Consider the following 25,697-nt stretch of genomic DNA (forward strand, 5'->3'; position numbering starts at 1 on the left):
TCAGACACCAAAATGATTTTCCTAAAGCACCACCCTCTACCACCTGCCCCTTATAAGTCAATACATTCTAGTTGCTCCTTATCACCTCCAGGATAAAATACAAAAGCTTCTGGCCTTCAAAGCCCTTCATAACCTAGCCCCACTCCTTACCTTTCCAGCCTTCTTACACTTTATACCTCTCCCCACCCACACATTCTGTGATCCAGTGATGCTGGCCTCCTTGCTGTTCCTCAGACAAGACACTCAATATCTCTCAGCTCAGGGCAATTTTTTCTGGCTATTCCCCCATGTCTGGAGTGCTCTCCCTTGTCTCCACCTTCTGGCCTCCCTGGCTTCCTTCGAGTTCCAGCTAAAATCCTACTTTCTACAGAAAGCCTTTCCCAAGCCCTCTTAATGCTAGTGGCTTCCCTCTGTTGATTACTCCCTGTTTACCCAGTATATAGCTTGTTTGGCTGGTTTTTGTTTGCTTGGTTTTTTTAGGAGGGGGTGGCAATCCAAGTTGAGTGACTTGCCCAGGTTCACACAGTTAGTTGTATCTGAGGTCAAATTTGAATTCAGGTCCTCCTGACTGCAAGGCCATGCCCTATCTACTGCACCTCCTAGCTGCCCCTACATAGCTTATTTATATATAGTTTTTTTTTGCATATTTTCTTTCACATTAGATTGTCAGCTCCTCTAGGGCAGGGACTATCTTTTACTTTTCTTTGTATCCCCAGCACTTAGCACAGTACCAGGTATATAAAAAGAAGCTTAAGAAATGCTTATTGACTGATCTGAAAGCCTCTAATGTGAAACCCAAGCTTAATGGTTAACAATTTAGGGATCTCCAGTGGGAAAATGACTAGGTTTTGTCACCCAGAAAGATCATGTGGCAAAGTCAGGATATAATCTAAAGCCCCAAAATTCCAGTCAATCCAGGCAGCCTAGCATGCTGAGGAAGCATTGTTCACTGCTAATGCCTTCCGAGAAGGGTTTGTGTTCCGGTGAAATTCACCAGTATCTCTTACTATAAAGGGGATTTCTTGAGCATGGTGGTATTGAAAGAGGTCTGGGTTTGGTTTCTACTTCTGTTACTCATTAGGTTATGTGATCTTAAGCAGATTGTTAGATTTCTCTCAGCCTCATTTTCCACATTTGTAAAATGCACAGGTTGAACTAGGTAACTTGTAAAGTCCTTTCTGGCTCTTGATCAAGGATGCCATGGCAATTCCTACATCAAACTGAGTGCCAGGTTTAGCTTTTCCATGGGTGCAAATTATGCACATTTTCCACATTGCTTCTTTGCGTTTGTTTCTCCATTTTAGAACATAAATGAGGAGGCTTCATTCACTTGAGAAACATCTATTTTTTAATTTTCATTTTTTATTTTTAGTTTACAGCACTCAGTGTCACAAGTTTTTTAATTCAAATTTTTCTCCCCATCCCTCTGCCCCCCCAAGATGGCATGTAATCCCATATAGGTTCTACATGTACCTTCACATTAAACTTATTTACACAATAGTCAAGTTGTAAAGAAGAATTATAACCAATGGAATAAACCATGAAAAAGAAGAAAAAAAGAGCAAATAGTGTGCCTCAATCTGCATTCAGACTCCGTAATTCTTTCTCTGGATGTGGATAGCTTTTTCCATCATGAGTCTTTTGGAGCTTTGACAAACATCTATTAAGGGTCTATACAAAGTTTCTAGGCATAAGAAGCCTGTATAATGCACAAGATATGCAATTTGAAGTATAATAATACAAGACAGGATGTGTTGAAGGTTGAGGAAGAAATCTAGACAGAGTGCTTTGGGAAAATTTGAAGATGCAGAAAATATTTGCAGCTGGGAATAGGGGAGGAATCTGGGAAGACTTCATAGAAGTGATAGCTGAACTGAGTCTTAGAGGAAGATAAGGATTGAGAAAGGCAGGAATTAAGAGAGGAATTTTCCATGTGCAAGGGGATGGTCTAAACGAATTCATGGAGACTTGAGGTGCCATGCTGAGTCTTAGAAACTGGGAGTAGTCTGATTGGAATGTAGAGTGTAGAGAAAAATAGTAGAGGAGATTGTGTTCAGAAAGGCAGATTGGGGTCACATTGTGGAAGCTTTTAACACTAAACTAAAATGCTCATTTAACTCTAGAGGAAATAAGGAGTCATGGGAGGGATTTTTTTTTTAAAATTTAATTTGTTCTTCAGTTAACGAAAATCTATTTTCTTTCATCCCCAACCCCTAATTGAAAAAAAGAAAAGGAAAACCTTTATGACAAATATGCCTAGTCATCACTGAAGGTTTGTAATCAGGAGTTTGCAAGTGTTATGGTCAGACTTGTTTATTAGGAGGGTTATCTTGGCAGTTAGTTGGGTGAAAACTGGAGAAAGGAGCTCACTTAAGAGGTTATTGCAATACTAGAGGTGAGAAGTGATGAGGGCCTGAAGTAGGATGGTGTCAGTGTGAGGGGAGAGAAGGGAATAGATTTCAGAGATGTTGTGTAGGCAGAAATTATAGGATTTGGTGAGTGATTGAATGTGGGCAGGAAGGGAGGAGGAAGAGACAGAGACAAAGACAGAGGCAAAAAATGACTTCAAGATTTCAGGCCTGGGCTACTGGAAAGTGGATTGGTGGCATTAAAAGAAATAGGGAAAGAGGCAAAGGAGACAGATTTGGGGGGAAGCTGATGAGTTCAGTTTTGAATATATTAAGTCTGAGGTGCTAGAGTAGTGATATTTAGGAGGAGATATCTAATAGGCAGTTAAGTTGCAGGGCTGGAGTTCAGGAAAGAGGTGAGGGCTGGATATGTTTATTTGGGAAACATTTGCATAGCTGTAATTGCACACATACCAACATAAAAACTTAACAAGGAAAAGAATGTGGAGAGAGAATAGAATGTGGGCTAGGAAAGTGCCTCCTCTCTGCCTTTCCCTGTTATCTTCCTCTAAGATTCCATTCAGGTACCACTTCCTCTATGATGCCTTCTCAGGTTCCCTTCCACCCCCAGTTGAAAGTATTTTCTGCATCTTCCAATTTCCTCAAAGCAGTAAAGGAGACCAATAAAGTCAGACAGGTCAAAACAGAGAGTATTCAGAATTAGAGGTTGGTAAACAGTGTTGAATGCTGCAGAAGAGTTGAGGAGGATGAAAACTGGGAATAATGTTCGCCCCTTTCTTGTGTCACCCTGGGCAGGAAGAGTAAGTGACAACCTCTGCAGGTCACCTATGAAAGAAAGTGGTTAGACTAGGTGATGTCTGAGATCCTCTCAAAACCTTATGATTCTATCCCAAGTCCATTTTATAACTCAGAATTTATGAATGTGGTCTTTGGAGAGAAAAAAAAAAGCACAGGATTCCAGTGTAACTGGAAATCTGCTTCTGAATTGCCACATGAAATCAGGAGGCTTTCACTCTCTCCACCTCCATTCTTAGCCATAAAATATTTAAAGGAAAAAGAAGAGCCCTAAAAAAGGGAAAAACAAACAGTCACAGGGGAGTGCTCCAGGAAGAGCTCAAAGGGCATATTTTTACCTGGAGTAGTCTCTGATCCATCTAAATGCTTACATCCGTTAAAAGTCCCTTTCAAGAGCCCCTGAAGGGACAGTTGCTTGATTTACCTCTGGCACTTTGACGTTTCAGAGAAGGCCAGCCAGTTTTAGTGACAGTGTCCCAGACCCCAGGGGGGAGGAGGCCCATAAGCCTGGAACAGATGGTATTGCTGTGGCCTGACTAGAGCCTGAGCTAAGCTGGCTGGCCACAAGAACCTGGCATAGATGGTTGAGAGGCTGAGCTGGCCACCCCTTTTCCGTTCCCTGACTTCTATGAAATATAGCATTCAAGAGTGGTCTCTGTTTAGCAGTTGAGTACCAATCTGTATCAGAGCTTTTCCTTTCAAATTGTCTGTCCTAGGAATCAAAGATGTGGGGATTCCTTTCTCTTCTCTGCAAAAATGGCAAGATAACATCATTGTCCAGCATTATGCCTTCCATATGATGTTATCTATCCCCATCCCTTCCTCTCTCCCTCTCTCTCTATCCCTAGCTCTCTGTATTTCTCTCTCCCCCAACCTCTCCCCACCCCTCATTCTCTCTTTGTTGTGTATGTGTGTGTGTGTGTACGTATATATGCACACATATATAATACACATACAGACAATATATTAATGCATACATATAACGTGTATCCCACATATGTACATAGTACACATAATATATAATAATAATAGCAGCTAACATTTATAGAGTTGTTCAGTCATGTACCCTGTGTATTTCATGACCATAGGGACTATATCACACCAATACTGTCCATGTGATTTTCTTGGCAAAGCTATGGGAGCCTCCTTTTCCATTTCCTTCTCCAAGGGATTAAGGGGAACAGAGGTTAAGTGACTTGCTCAAGGTCATACAGCTGGTAAATATCTGAGGCCACGTTTGAACTCAGGTCTCCTTGACTCCAGGCCCAGTGCTCTAACCACTGAGCAATCTAGCTACCTCCTAACATTTATATAGTACTTATTAGGTGCCAGGTACTGTGCTAAGAGTGCTAATAACCATCCATAAGATCTACTTGGCTTTGGCTTTAGGAAGTCTATTTTAGACATAAGTTCTGAGTTTCGTGAAAATCGATTGGAGATTCTACTTTAGAAAAAATCCAAACAACTAGGCAACAGCAATAAGCATTTATTAAACCCCTATGATGTGCCAGGCACATACAAAGAAAGGCTTTTTGCAGTCTGTGCTTTCACAGAGTTCACACTCTAACAGCTATTAACAAATGGTAACAAATTACCAATTATGATCTCATTGGAGCCTCACAACAACCCTGGGAGGTAGGGGCTACTATTATCATGTCCATTTAACAGATAAGCAAACTGAGACAGACAGGGGTTAAGTGACTTGCCCAAGACTATACATCTAGTAAGTGTCCAAGGCTGAATCTGAACTCAGGTCTTTCTGACTCCAGGCCCGGCACTCTGACCCGTTAGCACTCAAGCACTCAATCTCTCTCTCTCTCTCTCACACACACACACACACACACACACACACACACCCCCTGCTATCTGTGCTTTTTGCATGATAAATACTTAAGAAGGTCAGAGATTCAGTTGCTTAATAGAAAGAACACTGCTTTAGGAACCAACCAGAAGGTCTGGGATCTAGTCCCGATTCTGCCACTTATCAGCTATTTCTCCTAATTTAATTAACCCAGGTCTTAGTTGTATCATCTGTAAAATGATAGTAGTCATATCTGGCCTGCTTAAGTCACAGACTTGATGTGAGGTTAAAATAAGATCATATATATCAAAGCATTTTGAAAAAAAAACCCTAATACATATAGAGGTAACCTCCAAGTACAAATATAAAGTATAACTAGTACTGATTGAATTTTGATCCTGGCTAAGTAATTTGAGATCACTGGGAATAGGATGAGTATATGATCAAGTATTAACATGTGTATCAGAAATTATCCTTTTATTAAGATTTGTTTGGTGAAGTTTGGATTCAGTCGAAGGACTGCACTTGAGGACCTAGAGGGCCACATGTGGCCTCAAAGCGACAGGTTCCTCACCCCTGGTTTAGTTAGTTGAACAGATGGGACTTGACTTGGGCCTTGAAAAATTGACAGGATCTGGACAGGCAGAAAGGAATGGGGAGAGCAGAGGAGTAAGAGTAGGGCAGTGGTGGTGGAGAATAATATGAGGAAAGGCAGGGCAGTGGGTCTGAGCATGTCATGTGTAGGAGACAGTGAAAATACCTACAATATCTATGTTGTTGGTTGCAGTAGGTTATGGCTGGACAATTTAAATCAAATGACTGTCCATTAGATTGCAGTACATTGTTTTGCTATCTTTTTATCAATGCCACCAGGAATTCAAAAATCAAACAAAAATAGGTAAATATAGGTGATTGCATTCTAAGTTTGCTTTGTGACACTTATTGCAAAATTTTCAGTATGCCAAGTCCTTCTAAATGGTAGGTTAATTGAAAAAATACAACTGAGGTAACTTCTAATGCATTAACTCCCTCAAAATATCCAAGATTAGAGGTTTCTTTTTTTTTTTTAACATTTCTTCCCAAGGGTCATTTCCCCCATGATTTGTTGAATTTGATTGAATAATTTTTAAATTTATTTTGTGTTGTGTTCCATACGCTCATGGGTTACAATCATACTGATGGAGGGAGTTCCCGCATAGACTCATCTGTGTATAGATTCCTAAGTTTGTGGTTGGAAGTGCCCTTTAGAGTCTATCTAGTCCCTCTGCCTCCATTTTACAAATGAAGAAACTGAGGCCCAGAGAAATCAAGTGACATGCTCAAGGGTAGTGAGCAGCAGAGCTAGGATTCAAGCCCTGGTACTCTTTTTTTTTGATAATTTTTTAATTAGATTTTTTTATTTTTAGTTTACAACACTTACTTTTACATGTTCTTGAGTTTCAAATTTTCTTCCCTTCCCTCCCCTACCCCCTTCCCCGCCCCAAGACGCCTTGCAGTCCGATATAGATTCCACATAAACCTTTGCATTAAACTTATTACACAATAGTCAAGTTGCAAAGAAGAATTATGACCAATGGAATGAATCATGAGAGAGAAGAAACAAAACCAAAAAAAAAAAGTTTGCCTCAGTCTGCATTCAGGCTCCACAGTTATTCCTCTGGATGTAGCTAGCTTTTTCCATCATGAGTCCTTTGGAGCTGTCTTTGAACCTTGTATTGCTAAAAAGAGCCAAGTCTACCAAAGTTAGTCATCACAGAATCAATATGTCTGTGGTTGTGTATAATGTTCTCCTGGTTCTGCTCCTCTCACTCAGCATCAGTTCATATAAGTCTTTCCAGGTTATAAAGAAGTCTGTCTGCTCCTCATTTCTTATAGCACAATAGTATTCCATTACATTCATATACCACAACTTGTTTAGCCATTCCCCAATTGATGGGCATCCCCTTGATTTCCAACTCTTTGCCACCACAAAAAGAGCAGCTATAAATATTTCTGTACACACAGGTCCCTTTCCTGCTTGTGTGATCTCTTTGGGATATAGCCCTAGGAGTGGCATTACTGGGTCAAAGGGTATGCACATTTTTATAGCCCTTTGGGCATAGCTCCAAATTGCTGTCCAAAATGGCTGGATCTGTTCACAACTCCACCAACAATGTATTAATGTTCCAACTTTCCCACATCCTTTCCAGCATTTATCATTTTCCTGTTTTGTCATGTTAGCCAATCTGACAGGAGATATGTGGTACCTAAGAGTTGTTTTGATTTGCATTTCTCTAATCAATAGTGATTTAGAGCATTTTTTGATATGCTTATACATATCTTTAATTTCTTCCTCTGAAAACTGCCTATTCATATCCTTTCACCATTTCTCAACTGGAGAATGACTTTTGTTTCTATAAATTTGGCTCAGTTCCCTGTATATTTTAAAGATGAGGCCTTTATCAGACACATTGGTTGTAAAGATTTTCTCCCAATTTTCTGCTTCCCTCCTAATCTCTGTTGCATTGTCTATGTTTATACAAAAACTTTTCAGTTTAGCATAATCAAAATTATCCATTTTGCATTTTATAATGCTCTCTATCTGTTGTTGGGTCATAAATTCTTTGCTTTTCCATAAATCTAATAGGTAAACTATTCCTTGCTCTCCCAAATTGCTTATAGTATCAGCCTTTATTCCTAAATCATGTACCTATTTTGACTTTATTTTGGTATAGGGTGTAAGATATGGGTCTATGCCCAGTTTCTGCCCTACCATTTTCCAGTTTTCCCAGCAGTTTTTGTGAAATAATGAATTCTTAACCCAGAAGCTGGATTCTTTGGGTTTATCAAAGAGTAGATTGCTATAGTCGGTGTTTTCCGCATCTTGTGTACCTAACCTATTCCACTGATCTACCACTCTATTTCTTAGCCAGTGCTAGGTAGTTTTGAGGACTGCTGCTTAATAGTACAGTTTGATATCTGGTATGGCTAGGCCACCTTCCCTAGCATTTCTTTTCATTAATTCCCTTGATATTCTAGACTTTTTGTTCTTCCAGATGAATTTTGTTATTATTTTATCCAGCTCTGTAAAAAATTTTTTTGGTAGTTCAATTGGTATAGCACTGAATAAGTAAATTAATTTAGGTAAAATTGTCATTTTTATTATATTAGCTCAGCCTAACCACGAGCAACTGATGTTATTCCATTTAATTACATCTGACTTTATTTGTGTGAGAAGTGTTTCATAATTATGTTCATATAGGCCCTGGGTTTGTCTTGGCAGATAGACTCCCAAATATTTTATAGTGTCTACAGTAACTTTAAATGGAATTTCTCTTTCTATCTCTTGCTGTTGGGCTTTGTTAGTAATATATAGGAATGCCAAGCATTTATGTGGGCTTATTTTATATCCTGCAACTTTGCTAAAGTTGTTTATTATTTCAAGTAGTTTTTTACTTGAATCTCTAGGATTCTCTAAGTAAATCATCATATCATCTGCAAAAAATGATAATTTAGTTTCTTCTTTGCCTATTCTAATTCCTTCAATTTCTTTTTCTTCTCTTAATGCTAAAGCTAACATTTCTAGTACTAAATTGAATAATAGGGGTGATAATGGACATCCTTGTTTCACCCTGGATCTTATTGGGAATGCATCTAGCTTATCCCCATTACATATAATGCTTGCTGATAGTTTTAGGTAGGTGCTATTTATAATTTTAAGGAAGACTGTTTATTCCTATACTTTCTAGTGTTTTTAATAGGAATGGGTGTTATATTTTGTCAAAAGCTTTTTCTGCATCAATAGATGCAGATAATCATATGGTTTCTGATAGTTTTGTTATTGATATGATCAATTATGCTGATAGTTTTCCTAATATTAAACTGGCATTCCTGGAATAAATCCTACCTGGTTGTAGTGTATTGTTCTCCTAATAAGTAGCTGCAATCTTTTTGCTAATATTTTATTTAAAATTTTCGCATCAATTTTCATTAGAGAAATTGGTCTATAATTTTCTTTCTCTGTTTTGACTCTTCCTGGTTTAGGTATTAGTACCATATTTGTGTCATAAAAAGAATTTGTTCCTCTTGATTTCCCTCCCTTATCTTACCCTTTTCCCCTTGCTACTTCTTCCCTCCCTTCTGACCACCCCACCTTTTCTTTCCCCTTTCCCCTCCTACTGCCTGTAGGATAAGTTTGAAGCCCTGGTACTCTTGATTCAAAATCCAGCACTGCTTCCATTGCACCCCAAACTGAATGATTCTCTTAGAAGGCAGGTTCAACTGAGCTCACATGGCCCCAGGTTCATCCTTAGGGGACCTTACCTCCAAAAGGCTTAGGTTATATCTCTGGCTATCCCCCATGCATGGGATGCTCTCCACCCTTATCTCCACCTCTTGGCTTCCCTGGCTTCCTTCAAGTCCCAGCTAAAATCCAACCTTGTAGAAAGCCTTTTCCCCTCTGCCTTAATACTAGTGCCTTCCCTCTGTTGATTATTCTCAATTTATTTTGTATACACCTTATTTGTATATATTTATTTTCATTTTGTCTCTCCTATTAGACCTATGAGCTCCTTGAGAGTAAGGACTATCTTTTTCCTTTCTTTTGTTTCCCCAGTGCTTAGCACAGGGCCTGGCACATAATAGATACTTAATAATTGTTTATTGACTGACTGACTGGCTCTGCTGCCACAGCACAGTAAAACTCCAGAGAAATCTATAAAGCAAAGCTTAGCTATGATGGATGGTAGTGTCTTCTGAAAAGTGGGTAAAGTCCAGGTTGTTACTGGCTATGGACAACTTCTATTTCCTCCACCACGGAAACTTAATAAGGTACAAAGGACTCACAGGTATGTAAGAACAAATACATGCAACTCAAATACTTAAAAGATCATTTCATTCATTTTGTCTTCCCTGGAAGGTTTTTTTTTAAATGTGAGACCCCTAAAAAGATATTTCACATTCACCTTGGACCTATACTATCCAAGTAATTAATCATAATTATCACGGAGGTTTGGCAAGGTCCAGATCTCCAGGCCAGCCTTCATATGGCTTTTGGTTTTCAACTACAGTCTATTGGTGGTCCCCTTCTCATCCAAGAACCATGTTAAAGGTGTCAGGAACTCTCTACCCATGAGGTAACTACCAAACACAGAAATATTCATTTCTCAGGATTGATGGTCACTGACCTATGCTTATAAAAAGAAACAGAAAGGTAGAAAGCAGCAAGAAACTAGAGATTTCTCAGCGTTGACACCATATTACGACAATTAGCTCGTTTAAGCTTAGGGGGCAATATAATCATGCCTAAGGTCCACTTGACTCCCTTCTTTCAACTTTATTGTTGTTTTTGAGCACTAGGCCTGGAGTCAAAAGACCTGGGTTCAAATCCAGCCTCAGACACTTACTCACTGTGTGACCCTGGGCAAGTCACTTAACCCTGACTGTCTCAGTTTCCTCATCTGTAAAATGAGCCAGAGAGGGAAATGGCAAACCATCCCAATATCTTTGCCAAGAAAACCCCAAATGGGGTCCCAAAGAATAGGACTCAACTGAAATGACTGAACAACAACAACAAATCTGAGTTTAGTCACAATCCATTGGAACCCCTACTTAGGAAAAATTCCCAACAACTAGGTAAACAATCATTTATTGCATACTTACTATGCAATATACTATAGGCATTGGGCTAAGTGCTAGGGATACAAAGAAAGGCAAAAGCAATTCTTGTTCTCAGGGAGTTCACAGTCAAATAGGGAAGACAAGATGCAAACAGCTATGTACAAAAAAGATATGTGCAAGATAGATTGGAGATAATTTCAGAGGAAGGGCACTAGCATTAAGGGTCTCTGATTAACCTTAAATTCATATCTATCTCTAGTTAACCCATGGTTTCTTTGTGGTTGAGGCAAAATTCAGTTTACTGGAATCATTTGGATAATGAAACAGCAGATTACTATTATAATGTCTGTGGCTATAGAGAGACATCAGGAGGGGAAGTTAGGGAAAGAGCCAATCTTTTGTTGGAATTTCCCTCAGCCTAGGTCCTCCTCTCTAAGATACTCATTGAGGCAGTGACTCTCTCTGTCACAGTTCAGTCTTTCCTTTGCTCGTACCAATGTTTCAAATACAGATGAATCCAGATACTCAGATGCTCAAAATTATTTCTTCCCAATTCTGAGATAGCTTCTCCCTTACGCAAATTGCTTAGGGTATGACTATGTCTCTAATACATGGGCTTTGACTGATTCAACGAGATGTACAGGTCCTATTCATATTCAGTTCTGATTGATTCAATAAAAAAGAGTTTTCTAGTCAAAATACCAGAACCAAATAGGGCTGTCTCAATCCCATCCTTATATCAGGCTTGCCTGGATAAGCATGCATCTCTTGCTGCCACCTGCTTATGTAAATCGTCTGCCTTGGGAAGTTGGGGGGTAGGGATGGAGCTATATTATGGAAAGGAAGAAAGACCTCAAAAGAAGGTAGAGTTGTTTCTATAGATACAGAAAGCAAAGGTTTCTTTCATTAGAGTCTCTCCCTCCCCACCCCCAACTCTGTCACCAATCATTATCTATAATCACTGAGGACCAAGGTCGTAAGGCAGTTCTAGCTCCTTGGGAGATTCCCCTTTCTAAGATCCACATATGGTAGTGTCTTCAAATACAGTTCAAGAAGGAGGGGAAAAGACTCATAAAACTGAGGAGTTCTTCTGATCACCCCTGTTACATTTGAATCTTGAGAGAATCAGAGCACTTCACAAGGTCATCTACTTTCTTCCCTTTCTCAGTCTGAGTGACCTACCCCCTAATTCAGACAAATGGAGGATTCATGCTTCAGATTAAACTAGATGAGATTGATTCCAGTGCTAAAATTTTATGATTTCCATGGAGTGAATGTCTCTCCTATTTTTAAAAGCATTCCAGAGAGGAAGATTCCATATAACTCCCCTAAAAAACTGTTCCAGTATATTCATAACCTTCACAAAAAAACTCTGCCTTATATTTATGCTGGGTCCCTGTTGCTGAAGTTTTGGATCATTTCTTCTTGCTCCCACCTCATAGGAGTTGGAGCAGACCTCAATGAACAGTTACCCCCAACTTCTATATAATTACCCACTCTAATAGCATAGTTGCTAACCACTCCCCCAACCCCCACAGTAAGCCTACTGAGAAAGAATCAAGACACAGAAATATGTATTTTGATTTGAATTTAGTTTCCATTTTTTTTCAGCTACTCTGACAGACTTACAATTTGATTTGTCAATCAACAGTTATTAAGCAGCTACTATGTTCTACACACTGTGCCAGGCACCTTTACAAAAATTAAACATGTGGTAGGACATAAAACTCCATAAACAAATGCAGAAAAGTAGCAATATTAAACACATCCTTATTGACCACAATACAAGAAAAATATAATCAATAAAGGCCATTTGAAGAAAAAAAAATCAGACTTAAAAGGATAATAAATAAATTAAAGAATTGGTGGCTCAAAGAACAAATAAAATAAACAATGAATAATTTCATCAAAGAAAATTACAATAATGATACAACATACCAAATATTTTTGGGATGCTGCTTAAAGCAATCCTAAGGAAAATTTCTATCTCTAAATAGTTTCCTCAACAAAAGAGAGAAAGAATATATTGATGACTTGACCAGCCAACCAAAAAACAACTAGAAAAGTAACACCGAAAATCTCCAACTAAACACAAAGATAAAAATTCTGAAAGTCAAAGATATAAAATTGAATGCAAAAACTCCATTGAACTGATAATAAACTAGAAAATGAGTTTTAAAAAGAATAATAAAATAGATAATAAACTGTGGGCTGATCTGATTTTTAAGAGAAGTGGACCAAATGAAAAATATCAAAAGGGAGAAATCACAACAAATAAATAATGGAAATTATTAGAAATTATTTTGCCCAAAAGCAATCCAGTGAATGGGCAGCTAGGTGTTGCAGTGCATAGAGTGCTGGGCCTGGAGTCAGGAAGGCATCTTCCTGAGTTCAAATCTGGCCTCAGGCACTTACTAGCTATGTGTCCCTGAGCAAGTCACTTAACCCTGTTTGTCTCAGTTTCCTCATCCGTAAAATGATCTGGAGAAGGAAATTGCAATCCACTCCAGTATCTTTGCCAAGAAAACCCCAAATGGAGTCACAAAAAGTTGGACATACAGGACTAAATGACAACAAACCCAGTCTGTATTACCTGTAATGGGGAAATGCTGTAGGGGCCTTTCCAGAAAGATCAGGGTTAAAGCAAAAATGTTTATTATCACCTCTGTTATTCGACCTAGTACTAGAAATTTTAGCTATATCAACAAAACAAGAAAAGAAAATTTAGGGGATAAACATAGGCAAAGAGGAAGGAAATAATCACCTTTTTTCCATTTCATTTTTCACAAGACGGCATGCCAGACTCCTCTATCATGCTTCCTTACCAGTTACCTTCTCCTCCCATTTTTCAGATTCCTTTTATGTGTTGCCTTCCACCATTACAATGCAAGCTCCTTGAGAACACACTGTTTTTTTTTCTTCTTGTTTTTATCTGTATTCCCTGTACTTAACACAGTGCCTGGCACCTGGTAAGTGCTTAATAAATGCTTGTTGATTGCTAAGTGACTAATTGACCAAGCTATGATAGTTTACTTAAAGAACCTTAAAAATTCAATTAATAATTAATTGAAACAATAACTTTAGCCAAGTAGGATATAACATAAACTCAAATCACTGGAATTTATGTATATGAGCAACAAAACCCAAAAGAAAGAGAAAGAAAAGAAAATTCCATTCCTAATATCTATGGATAAGATATCTATGGGTAAGATATCAAGAAACACACAGGAATTATATAACTACAAAATTCTCTATAAAGAATTCTATGCAGAAATAAAGACAAACCTAAAAACTGAAGTTCATAGTTGGATAGGGCTAATGTAATAAAAATTACTATATTATCTAAGTTAATTTACTTATTCAGTGCCATACTAATCAAAATTTGTTGTTGTTCAATTGAGTATGACTCTTTGTGACCTCACTTGGGTTTTCTTGACAAAGATACTGGAGTGGTTTACCATTTCCTTCTCCAGCGTATTTCACAGATGAGGAAACTGAGGCAAACAAGGTTAAGTGACTTGCCCAGGTTCACACAGCTAGTAAGTGTCTGAGGCCAGATTTGACCTCAGGAAGATGAGTCTTCCTGACTTCAGGCCCAGCACTCTAACCACTGCATCACCTAGCTGCCTTCAGTATCAAAATACTGAAGGGCTACTTAACAGAACTAGAAAAATTACTAGCAAAATTCATCAGAAGGAAAGATCAAGAACTTCAAGAGAAATAAAGAAAAAAGTCAAAAGGAAGGGAGCTTAGCAGCACCAGAACCTAAGTCATACCAGAAAGCAATAATTATGAAAACTATTTGGTACTGGTTTAAAAAAAAAATAGGAAAGCTGATTGGTCAAACATGGTACCCCAGATCTAGAAAACATCAAACACAGTAACACTCAATTTAATAAACCTGTAGACCCCAACTACTAGGTTAAGGACTTACTAGCTGACAAGAACTGCTCCGAAAACTAAAAAGCTGTCTGGCAGAAATTAGATTTAGACCAACATCTCCAATCATAAACCAGTATAAACTGTAAATGGACACATAACCTAGACATAAAAGGTCACATCACAAGGAGCAAGGAAGGAGATAGCTTTCACCATTATGGATAGAGGAAGACTTCTTGAGTAAACAATGAATAGAGAAGATCACAAGAAATAAAATTAATAACTTTTTATTATATACCTTGAAAAGCTTCTGCACAGGCAAAATCAGTGCAATTAAAATGAGAAATGAAACAGCTGGTAAAAAAAAAAAAGTCTTTGCAGAAAGTTCCCTTGATAAAGTTCTGATGTCTGACACATAAGGAGTTGATTCAAACAAAGAAGAAAAATAGCCATTCACCAACAGATAAGGCCATTAACAGGCAATTCCCAAAAGCAGCAACCAACAATGACATGAAAAAAATTAGATATCACTAGTATCAGAAATGCAAATTAAAATAATTCTGGCATTCTATTTCACACCCAACAGATTCACAGATGACAAAAAAAGGAATGGACAATTTTTGGAGGGGATTAGACTCACTAATGCACTATTGGTGGAGTTGTGAATTGATCCAACCATTCTGGAAAGAAATATGGAATTATAACAAAAATAGAAAACCACTATCCACACTCTCTAATTCAGTGTGTGACTGAGGGAAGTGTGATTCCATTGAGAGAATACTGAAAAGTCAGGGACTGCTAATTAGGTACCTACACTTCACATCCTCTTGACATTGTCCAAACATCTCTCAGGATACATGTGCCAGTAAAAAGGCCAGGCTCAGCCCAATCCATCTGTCAGTGATGGTCTTCTCTGATGCAGCAGTTCCTGCCGCTGCCAGTCAGCTCTAACCCCCAGGGGACCCAAGTCCTCCAGACCTGTAGAACTCACAAGGTGATGAATTAGAGGTGCCGAACGCAACATACACGTTCAGACATGGCCAATGGATTTGTTTTTCACTGGACCATGTTTATTTATTATAAGGAAAGGCTTTGGGGAGGAGGGAGAGTAAGAAGGTTAGTGATAGCGATGGCAAAAATGGAGAAAAAAGTATGAATAACGTATTTTTAAAAGCACAAAAGAGAACGGGAGAAGGTTCTGAAAGAGATCCAGATAAATAGAACAGCTTTGGAACTAACGATAAAATTTGCTGTGTACTTTTAAAAAAAGCTATACACATAAGAGAGACTCTCAGCTTCATATATAACACTCTTCCCTCCCCCTTGTAATATATAGAATTGTTCGTCTTCGTTGGCGTTCAGAATAACAAAATTAAGTTTAGAATAACAAATTCAGAATAACAAAAGATATTAAATTAAAATTCTTAAGAAAAAGAAACACCATGCTTGCGTTGGTACTTGGGCCGAAATCCAAAGGACGGTTTATGTTATTCCTCGTTTTCCTCTCCAGAACCAGTGGAAAGAAAAGATTTAACCCCCACAGTTTGCAGGATGGGCGCTAACAACTTTAGAACGCGCACACCGATCCAGGTGTGGGCGACGCACCTGGAAAATGCGATAGACCGTACCACTGTAAGGGGTGTGGGGGGGAACTGTCCACAAAATATCACAAAAAGGTCAGAAAGTGAATCTTCAGAGTCACAGTGACTGAAAAGACATAAATAGAGAGGGTAGGAACCCATCTTACTCCCAAAGCTTCAGGGGCGCATGGGATAGGTTCCTCCGCCCCCTCCACGGGCGAGTGGTTGATTCGAAACTCAAGATGGTGTCGGCGCAGATTGAGCTCAGCCCACTCCAGCAACTGGCTGGGGAGGACTGGGACACAGGAGCCGGGCCAAAATGATGGGGCGGGTCTGTAGGCAGGGTCAGAGACAGGGGGCGGGGCCAGGTGCGAGGCTGTCTCTTCTTGTCAAAAGGCACCCTCCGAGCTTGAGCCGTTCGGATCTCAGAGCTGGCGTGTGCGCGGACCAGGTGCGGAGCTAGAACCCAGACGGGGTTCAGGGCCGGGACCGGGACCGAGCTCTAGGGGACAGTGGAGGAGGGTGTTTGTGCGTCCCTGGACCACAGTGCAAGGCTGGGCGGTGAGGGCACGGTCCCAGTGCCAGGATGTGGTGCCACGAGTCAGGCTGGACACTGAGCTAGGAGAAAGAACGGAGTCCTGGGATTCTTTGCCCAGCGAGGGAGTGGACTGTAGGTTACGGTGGAAAAGGGATTGACTCTACCCCAAGTCAAAAAGCGTTCGAATTGGAAATGGGAAGAAGGGAGGCGGGGGTGCTCCTCCTCGGGACAGGAGGTGAAGGAGGCTGGTAGCTCAGGTAGTTCTAGAGCCCACCTGAGCGCTTTGTATCTTTGTCCATTTCCCCAGGGAGTCGGAAGACGCGCGAGAAGGATCTCTAAGACTCCTCCACCGCGCTGGTCGGGTAGGGTTTCTTAAAGTAGTCTTTTCTACAACTATCATTATTAGTACGGTGCCATCTAATTAAGGAAGTGCCTCCAGAGCGGGTACGTGTGGCCAAGGGGATGGGAGGCCTGGGGGAGGGCTGCACAATGGCGCTTTTCTTGACTGGATGAAAGTGTGGTACCTCTGGGACAATTTCAAGGTGAGGAGGAGACTCGGGAGTTGCTTCTGAGTAGGTGAAATGAGTTGAAGTGAGAAATTTCTGTGGGTGAATGAGTGAAAGCCATTCGGGAAAGTTTCTGTGAAGGTACAGTATGTGAAGCGTGAGAGAGCAGTGGACAGCTGAGTCTGCCCAGGTGAAAGGGTCTAGCCTTCTGGCTAATAGAAGATCAAGAATGAGGCCCTTGATACCCGGGAAATGAGGGGGGTGGAACCGGCGGGGTGCCCCTAGCCTGGCTGTGTCTGGGCCCTTCCTGAGCCTCCTCCTCCTCTTTTCTCCTCCTCCGTGTGGTGAGTGAGTCAGCCTCCTGTCTGGGCTTAGACACGGCCAGGGGGGCTAGAGCCTGGGTTAGATCTTCTTTGAGCTTTGCGGAAACACTCCTGGGCAGAGTTCAGCTCTGCCTCCAAATCATTGTTAGGTGGCTGTCTTCCACGGGGAGGTTAGTATGGGCTAGTTAGGGCAAAGAAACAGGCATATCCAAGGAAGCAATCGCCGTAAGGTTTTCTGGGATGTTTCTGAAAGGAGATAGGAGTGACCACCCCAGGTGTGACTACATGTCTTTCCCATTCATTTCTCAGGATTTGGTGGTGGATCTTAGTACTCCAGAGTTGTCATTGAAATGGTCCAGCTTTCTCCTGCCTACCACCTCACCCCTGAGTGATCTCTTCAGCCAGTGACCTCACCTGGTAAGTTCAAAGTGCAGAGACAAGGGCTACGACTTTGGTGAAACTCATTTGGTGAAATGAGTTTGGGGAAGGGCAAAAGAGGGGTCATGCCTTGAGCTGGAAGAAGAGATCTGGAGAGCCAGACTCAGGGCTATTGATGAGAGGGGTGGAACTGGAACCCTTTACCCTCTTTGTTGCTACTCTTCTCTCTGCTGCTTCCTTTTTTTCATTTCATTTGAGGAGAGGCTTTGATGCCTCATTGGGCTATGGGGATGACTCAGACTGTAGAAAGTTAGGAAATTTACCATCCGTGTTTCAACCAGATCACAGGCTTATGGGTTTGGTGAGTCTTTGGGTCATCAGTGATATGGGCTCCTGGAGGGGAGAATATTTTGAGCCCTTCCTAACCTCAAGTCTGAGAAGAGAGAAAGCCCCGTAGGAAACTAACCCCTCACCCATGTTACTTCATTGGGATTGGATTGGGTCAGTTGTTCTTTATTTGTATAAGTAATTTGAAGGATTCAGTTAATTTATTTCCTGGAATCTTCTCCTCACTTTGCCTTAGGATTGCTTTCTATTTGATATCAAGGCCTAGATAAAAATAAAGTGAAACTCTTGAACTCTCCCCAAGCACAAACCCAGCTCCTTTAGGGTAAGCCGTGTAGAATGTGGGGAATAATACCGGGCTAGAACAAGATAGTTCCTTCCCTCCTGAAGGTAGGATGGAGTAGTACCCAGTTTATTACCTCACTACATTCTGTCCCATATCGATCCTTAGAGCCAGACGCTGGCCCTTCTAGAACCACTTCCAACAATCTCTTAGTTTGAGCAGGATGTCAACTTGGGTCCCTCTGAGCAGAGGGTCAAAGTGTCAGGCGGACACTCAAGTCTGAGCTGGAACAATAGTCTATCTAACAGTAACACTCCATATTTGTGTAGTATGTAGCATTCTACATGTTATCTCTTTTGTTCCTGTGAGATAGATAGGGCAGGTATTATTACCCTATTTTACAGATAAGGAAAAAGGCTGTTCAGTGATTTGTTCCAAGTTCAGTATTTTTTCTGTTATATCATGCATAGTCTTACTCTTTTTTTTTTTTCATAGTCTTGCTCTCATGATTGCCACAGCATGGGAAAATTATGAGCCTTTACACTTGGGTCAGAATTAAATTGGTTTCTAGAGGCAGCAGATAATAGAGGAAAAAAGCCTTGTCCTGAGAAACTTGAGGTCAAATTTTGGACACTTAACATGCGACCTCAGACAAGTCACTTCATCTCTCTGAACCTCAGTTTCTTCATCTGTGACTTAGGTTTAAGTTATACTAACTACCCTGGAAAGATTGTTGGGAAGAAAAGGCTTTGTAAACCTTGAAGCAATTTATAAATATGAACTGTTATTATTCCTTGAGCAATAAGGATTTCTTTTCTAGGTAGTCTTCCTACTTATTTCACTGGCTCACTCTGTATTTCCCTCCCTTTGCATAGTACACATTTTTCTTTCCAAATGTTCTTGCTTTTTCTTTTCTTTATCACTTTCACTTCCCAATGCCTCCTCCCAAAAGAATCCTTGTAACAAAGTGCTATTGCCACCCCCCTTCTTTTTTTCACTACTTCCCTAGTGGCTCTTGGCCTTTTGTACATCCAAATAAATCTTATATTGTGTCTAGTAATATAAAGTAACTACTTTGTAGTTTGGTATGGTATTAAATTAAATATATAAATTAATTTAGATAATATCACCATTTCTATTGTATTAGAATGGCCCAACCTTAAATAATAGATATCTCTCCAATTATTTGTCTTCCTTATTTATGGAGTCTGTTTTGCAGTTGTAATCATATATATCCTAAATATGTTACAAGTTTCTTTTATTCACTTTGTAGTTATTTTCATAGCTGGTTGGAGTTTTGGCTAGGTACTATATATGATTACTTGAACAAATATACTAACCTCCATCTCTCATCCATCTGTCCTATTTCTCATTTAGTCTCCTCAATCTCTCTCTCTCTCTCTCTCTCTCTCTCTCTCTCATTATTTGAAAAGACAATCTAGATTATGCTCTGAAATATTGCTAAAATTACAGAAAACCTGCTCCTTAATCAGCTCATTTCTACTCCAGTCTGACCTGAGGAAAACCTCTTTTCTCCACGGGTTAGCTTCTCTTCTCTGAATTTCAAACTGTGCCCTTATAGGCTTAAACTAAATCATTGTTAAAGCTCATATACTTTAATAGAAGTATCAAAGAGCATACAAATGCAGATGTTAAAACAAGATATAGCAGGCTATAATATGACTTGTAGCTAGAGGACAGAACTATCTTCTCTTCCTCCTCCTCCCACCCCAGATTGGAGGGGTAAACAGGAAGAAACATGTTCAGGCAGATTAAAAGAGCAGGGTTTCCTCACAGAAGGGGAAGCAAAGGGAATGTTGACTGGACTTAAATTTCTGTAACCAAACACATGCATTTGATGTATGTGCATCCACTGATGACTCTGTAACTGTGGGCTGATCATTACCTCCTTTCTATTCCCAGCCTGCTCTTTTCTGCTACTCCCTGTCTTTATCAACAGGGAGGTGATTCTCTTGCCCCAAGCTCTCCACTAAGGTTGTCAGGAGAAACATAGAACCAGATGTGGCCATTGTCCCTCTCTCCGTCTCTCAGTATCATTTCATTGCCTGGCTTCTCTGCCTCCCCATTTCTGGAAGGTCAAAAGCCATGGAAATTTATGGAACTTTGGGTAATATGTGGGCTAGAAAAGTCTTCCCCTACCAAGTCGCCATGGTAATGTCTCTGTGAGAGGAGCAATCTGTGCTAAGGATGAGCTACATTCCAAATGGAATTAATTTTTCTATCTCTTCCTGCAGGAAATTTATTTTATATCCCATTACTTTACTGAAGTTACTCATTGTTTCACTCAATTTTTTCATTGACTCTATAAAGTTCTCAAAGCAAATTATCATATAATTTGCAACTAGATAAAATTCTGTCATTTACCTCTATTTATCTTTCTTGTCATATGTCTATAGCTAGCATTTCTAGAAGTACATAAAATATTAGCAGTGACACAGGACATCCTTGTTTTACCCTGATCTTACTGGAAAGGCCTCCAGTGTTTGTCCCTTATAAATTGTGGTAGCGTTTGATTTTAGATAGATACCATAACTGATGTATTTTGTCAAAGGCTTTTTCTGTATTTATGATAATTTCATGATTTTTTTATTGTTCTATTACTAATGTAGTCTATTATGTTTGTAGTTAATGATGAACCATCCCTTGTGTTCTTGAATCCAACATGGTCATATTAAATCCCACGTTCCTTTGTCCATTGCCACTCATACTTTGCCAAACCCCAACCCTGAATTATTCCCATTATTTGCTTCTGTTCTTTCTCATGTGCTGCTGAATAGAGCTGGAGGAAATCATATAAGCATACTGACTAGAACTAATACAAGTTTATGTTACCTGATTTCAGCTGGGCCCTCAAGGCAAGCAGCAAGACAATCGCTTTCTGGTGTTTTCTTTAGTAATGGCGATACTGCCTTTCTTAACTTCAGCATTCCTCCTGTACTGCTATTCATCAGAGCTGTGGACATAAAGAGTCACTTTAGACACCTGCTTTTCCTATGATTGAGTTCTAAAACATGGTTCTGAGGGCAGACCACCACCCTTTTTTCCTCTCTATTAGATTTTCCTCTCTATTAGATTCTCCAAGTTAGACTCCCCTTAGGAAACACAATACCGCCTCTAGTCACTCTCACCCAGTTCCCAGCCACTTATTTGGGGTCACCTTGAATCCTTGATATACATTCACTCTCAGATTATTTTGTTCTTCCTACTAATTTAGAAAGGTCAGCCACCTTCCCTTAACCCAATATGAAGGGAAATTGCAATTGACGGGCGTGCCAGGACTCTGTTTTTCTCTCCTGGGACTTTTATGGTTCTAACTACCATCCAGCGGAACAGCCCGGATAAATTAGCAAGTTAATGAAGAAAGATGAAGGAAGTCAGATCCTGACCATATAAGGAAAAAGGTCAAAAGACCACAGGTCAAGTGTACTAAGTACCAGGAGAAATGGTAGGCCAGGTAAAAACAACTCCCTGGTGATCCGAGGTAGAGAGAGGGACTAAGTGGCTAAAGATAGAGCAGGTTTCCTTGGACACAGAGGTTTGATTTCAGTTGTTGTGTGCTACTGTTGCTACATATGGAGGAAAAAAAACCTATTCTGTCTTAAGGCTGTGGAGCTCATGATCAGACAGACCACTCTAATATAAAGACAAAAAACAGTCCCTATCTTCCCGAAGCTTACGTTCTAATGGGAGACACAACACATACATAGATAAATATGCATAATATATACAAAGTGAATACAAGGTAGTTTTGGGAGAGAGTATACTAGAAGCTAGAGGGATCAGGAAGGCTTTACGTAAAGGTGACGCTTGAGCTGAGTCTTGAAGAAAACCAGGGTTTCAAGAAATGGAGGTAAGGAGGTAGTACATTCCATACATGTGAAGCACCTAGTGCAAAGCCATGGGACGGGATATAAAGTGTAGAGTGTGAGGCACAGCAAGCAGGTCGGTATGCCTGGACCACAGAGTTCAAAGAGGGGAGTAAGGGGTCAGAAGGCTGAAAAGGTAGAAAGGGTCCAGCTTGTGAAGTGGTTTAAATGTTAAACACAAGAATTTGTATCGGAGCCTCAGGGGCACTAGGGAGCCACTTGAGTTTAATGAGCAGCAGAGTGACCGAGATCTTGAATCTTAGGAAAATCACTGTCAGTTATGTGAAGGATGGATTGGAATGGGGAGAGGCATGAGAGTGAGAAACCAAAAGGAGTCTATTACAATAGCCCAGATGAGAGATGATAAAAGCTTGAACTAGGGTGGCTGTGTCAGTAGAGAGAAGGGGATATGGAGGCAGAATCCAGAAGACTTGACAAGCTAACTTTTATATAGTGCTATAAGGCTTGCAGATGGTATCTCATTTTGTCCTTTTTTTTTTTTTAACAATCTCATGAGGTAGATGCTTTTATTGCGTCTATTTAACAATGACGAAAATAAGCCTGGGGTAAGTTAAGTGACTTGTCCAATGACCTACGTACGAGAGGCAGGATTTTATCTCAAGCCATTCTGACTCCAAGCTCTATCCATTAGAACACACTTGACTATCTCATGAGTGAGATAGATAATCAATTACAGAGGAGTAAAAATTTGCTTCAGTTTCCTCATTTCTAAAATGAGTGTGGAGAAGGAAAGGGCAACTAGTTTAGTATTTTGGCCAAGAAAATCCCAAATGGGGTCACAAAGAGTTGAATGAGACTGAACAGTCGCCTTGCTGCTTGCCTTGAGGGCCCCACTGAAATTAGATAACATACATTTGCATTAGATCTAGTCAGTATGCTTGCATGACTTCCTCCAGCTCTAGTCAGCAGCACAAGAGAAAGGACAGAGGCAAATAGTGGGAATAATTCAGGGTTGGGGTTTGGCAAAACGTGAGAATGAATGGAAAAATGAATATGGGATTCAAGAGAAGAGTGTAGAGTTGAACAGGTTCACCAGAGGGTCAGGACTGGAAAGTGAAGAGGATGTAGCCAGAACAGGGGTCTGGCAAAATACTCAGAGGTCGAGAAATTGCAGGTCACAGTAAGAATGAAGGAGAATTGGGAGGAATGAGGTACAGGGATATGTGGGGCTTAGAAGTCAGGAGACATGGTTTCAAGGTTAGGTAAGATGTTTTACCTGTCTGGGAGTTAGTTTCCTTTTCTTTCCCATAAAATGAGAGTAGGAATCCTCATTTTATATCACAAAAAGCCTTGTGGCTAGAGGCCCAAACTTAAAGTCAACCAGACTTGGGTTAAGTACTGCCTTTAATACATCCTCATTTTGTGACCTTGAATGTCATTTAACCTTTCTGAGCCTTAGTTTCTTTATCTCTAAATCATGATGATAATAAGGGTCATGTGAGGAAATCTATGTAAAGCAGTCTTCAAACTTTAAAGAGTTATAGAAAAGTCAGGCAGGAGAAGTCGGGGTTATGGGAGTGTGTGTACATGTTACACTTACAAACTCTCATTTGCCATTTGGGGTCCTTGCCAGGGAACAAATTAAGCAGTGTTCCTGGAACCAGATACAGCACAAAGTCCTCATTCTGCTTGGGGAAGAGTCCTAGTCTCAAGGAAGGTGGGGTCAATTGTGCCAGCAGGAAAATATATAGCCTAGACAGAGTGAAGCAGGCCAAGAAATCTGAGGACATTTGGCTGACACTTAGATTTCATGCAACCATTTACACTCTGAGGTATTGTGCAAGGTGCAAAATCTCAGTCACTGTGGCTCATTCAGGCCAGCTGGCGACCCATCTGGTGTGTGTCACCTGCTGGCACTTGAGATGTAAGAACAGCTCTGCAGTCAAGCCCAAAGAGCTGGCTGACTTCACACCAACTAATGGATCTGATTTATCTCTTTAATTTGAATTAGGTTTGATTTGTGTTAAGTTTGCCCCTTTTTAGGTAAAAAATCCAAGTAGGATATAGGTCTCTGCCTCAGGATAAAAACAAACATAAAGATGGGAAGGCAGTAATCTTGAGATGCAAATTAAATAAATTATGTGAAGAGAGAGTTCATGATAATTGGAATGATCTGAAGTTTGAAAGATCTGTTAAGGCAAGAAGTAAGTTTTTCATTTTTGATTAATCAATCAGGAATTATTAATGTTTATCATGAGCACTACAAGTATCTCATAGAACATGTCTTTGAATCTGCTGTGACTTTTGGACTCATCAAAAAAAATCAAAGAGGGTGGGGCAAAAGAAACATTTATTAGAATTTAAAATGAATCTCATACACAAGGCAATGGATTCAGAGTCAGAGGATCTGGGTTCAAATTCTGACTTGGAAAATATTAGCTGTATAGACTTGGAAAAGTGAAATTCTCTGGGCTCCAGTTTACTCATCGGCAAAATAAGGACATTGGTATTTAAGATGATCCCAAAGGGCCCTTCCAGCTCTACATCCCATGATCTAGGTTTTACCACAGATGAGCTATGTGACTTCACCTTTCCAAGTCTCAGTTTCCTTATCTGTCAAAAGAGTGTTGGACTAGAAAACTTATTTCACTTTCAATGGCTAATCTTCTTATTTCTTGAAGATTGTTTATTTTGTAACCCCTCCATGGTCTTTGTGCACAGCAGTTCTCCACAAATGTTAACCACCTGGGATTTGTCTGGAGTAGGTCTGTTTGGCATTCAAAGCCCTTCCCAATGTAACTCTCTTCTACCTTTCTGGTGGCTTCTCTTCTACCTCTCCACCACCACCCCTCACCCCCAGTTTCTGTGATTCAGTAAAACTGGCCTCCTTGCTGCTCTTCACATAAGATGCTCCATGTCCTGAGTCTGGACATTTTCATTGGCTCTCCCTGTACCTAGAATGCTCTCCCTCTTCATCTCCTCCTCCTGGCTTCCCTAGCTTCCTTTAAATCCCAGCTAAAATCCTATCTTTTTTGAGGAGGCTTCCCTGATCCCCCTTAATGTTAGTGCCCTCTCTTTATTGATTATTTCCAATTTATCCTGTATATTTCATTTTTGCATAGTTGTATTCACATATCACTAGACTGTGAGCCCCTCCAGAGTAGAGACTGTTTTTTGCCTTTCTTTGTATCCCCAGCTCTTAGCACAATGCCTGGCATATAGTAGGAACTTAATAAATGCTTATTGCCTGACTAAGCAAGGAATGTTTGCATAGTTAATGCTTAGCAAATTCAGTAGGATTTTTTTCTAGTAGGACAGAGAGTAGGTTCTTTCTGAGAAATCTTACTGAGACAACCTAAGCCTTGAGAGAAAGGATGCAGGTATATTACAGAGAGAATGATGTGTGGGGAGGGCTAGGGGTGGAGAGGGGAAGTAGAGGGCAGAAATAATTAGC

At 40.1% G+C, this 25,697-nt stretch overlaps 1 protein-coding gene across 1 annotated transcript in view; it reads left to right on the forward strand.

The window, feature by feature from the left end:
* Window positions 1-16,979: 16,979 nt before the first annotated feature.
* Window positions 16,980-25,697, forward strand: part of VDR (vitamin D receptor) — an 86,282-nt gene continuing 77,564 nt past the window's right edge. The window contains exons 1-2 of the mRNA XM_036761327.1: window positions 16,980-17,004; window positions 17,699-17,806. The gene's annotated coding sequence lies outside the window, so the exon portion shown is untranslated. The remainder of the gene's footprint in view (window positions 17,005-17,698; window positions 17,807-25,697) is intronic.

Source organism: Trichosurus vulpecula, chromosome 5, assembly GCF_011100635.1.
Source record: "Trichosurus vulpecula isolate mTriVul1 chromosome 5, mTriVul1.pri, whole genome shotgun sequence".
NCBI classification, from domain to species: Eukaryota; Metazoa; Chordata; class Mammalia; order Diprotodontia; family Phalangeridae; genus Trichosurus; species Trichosurus vulpecula.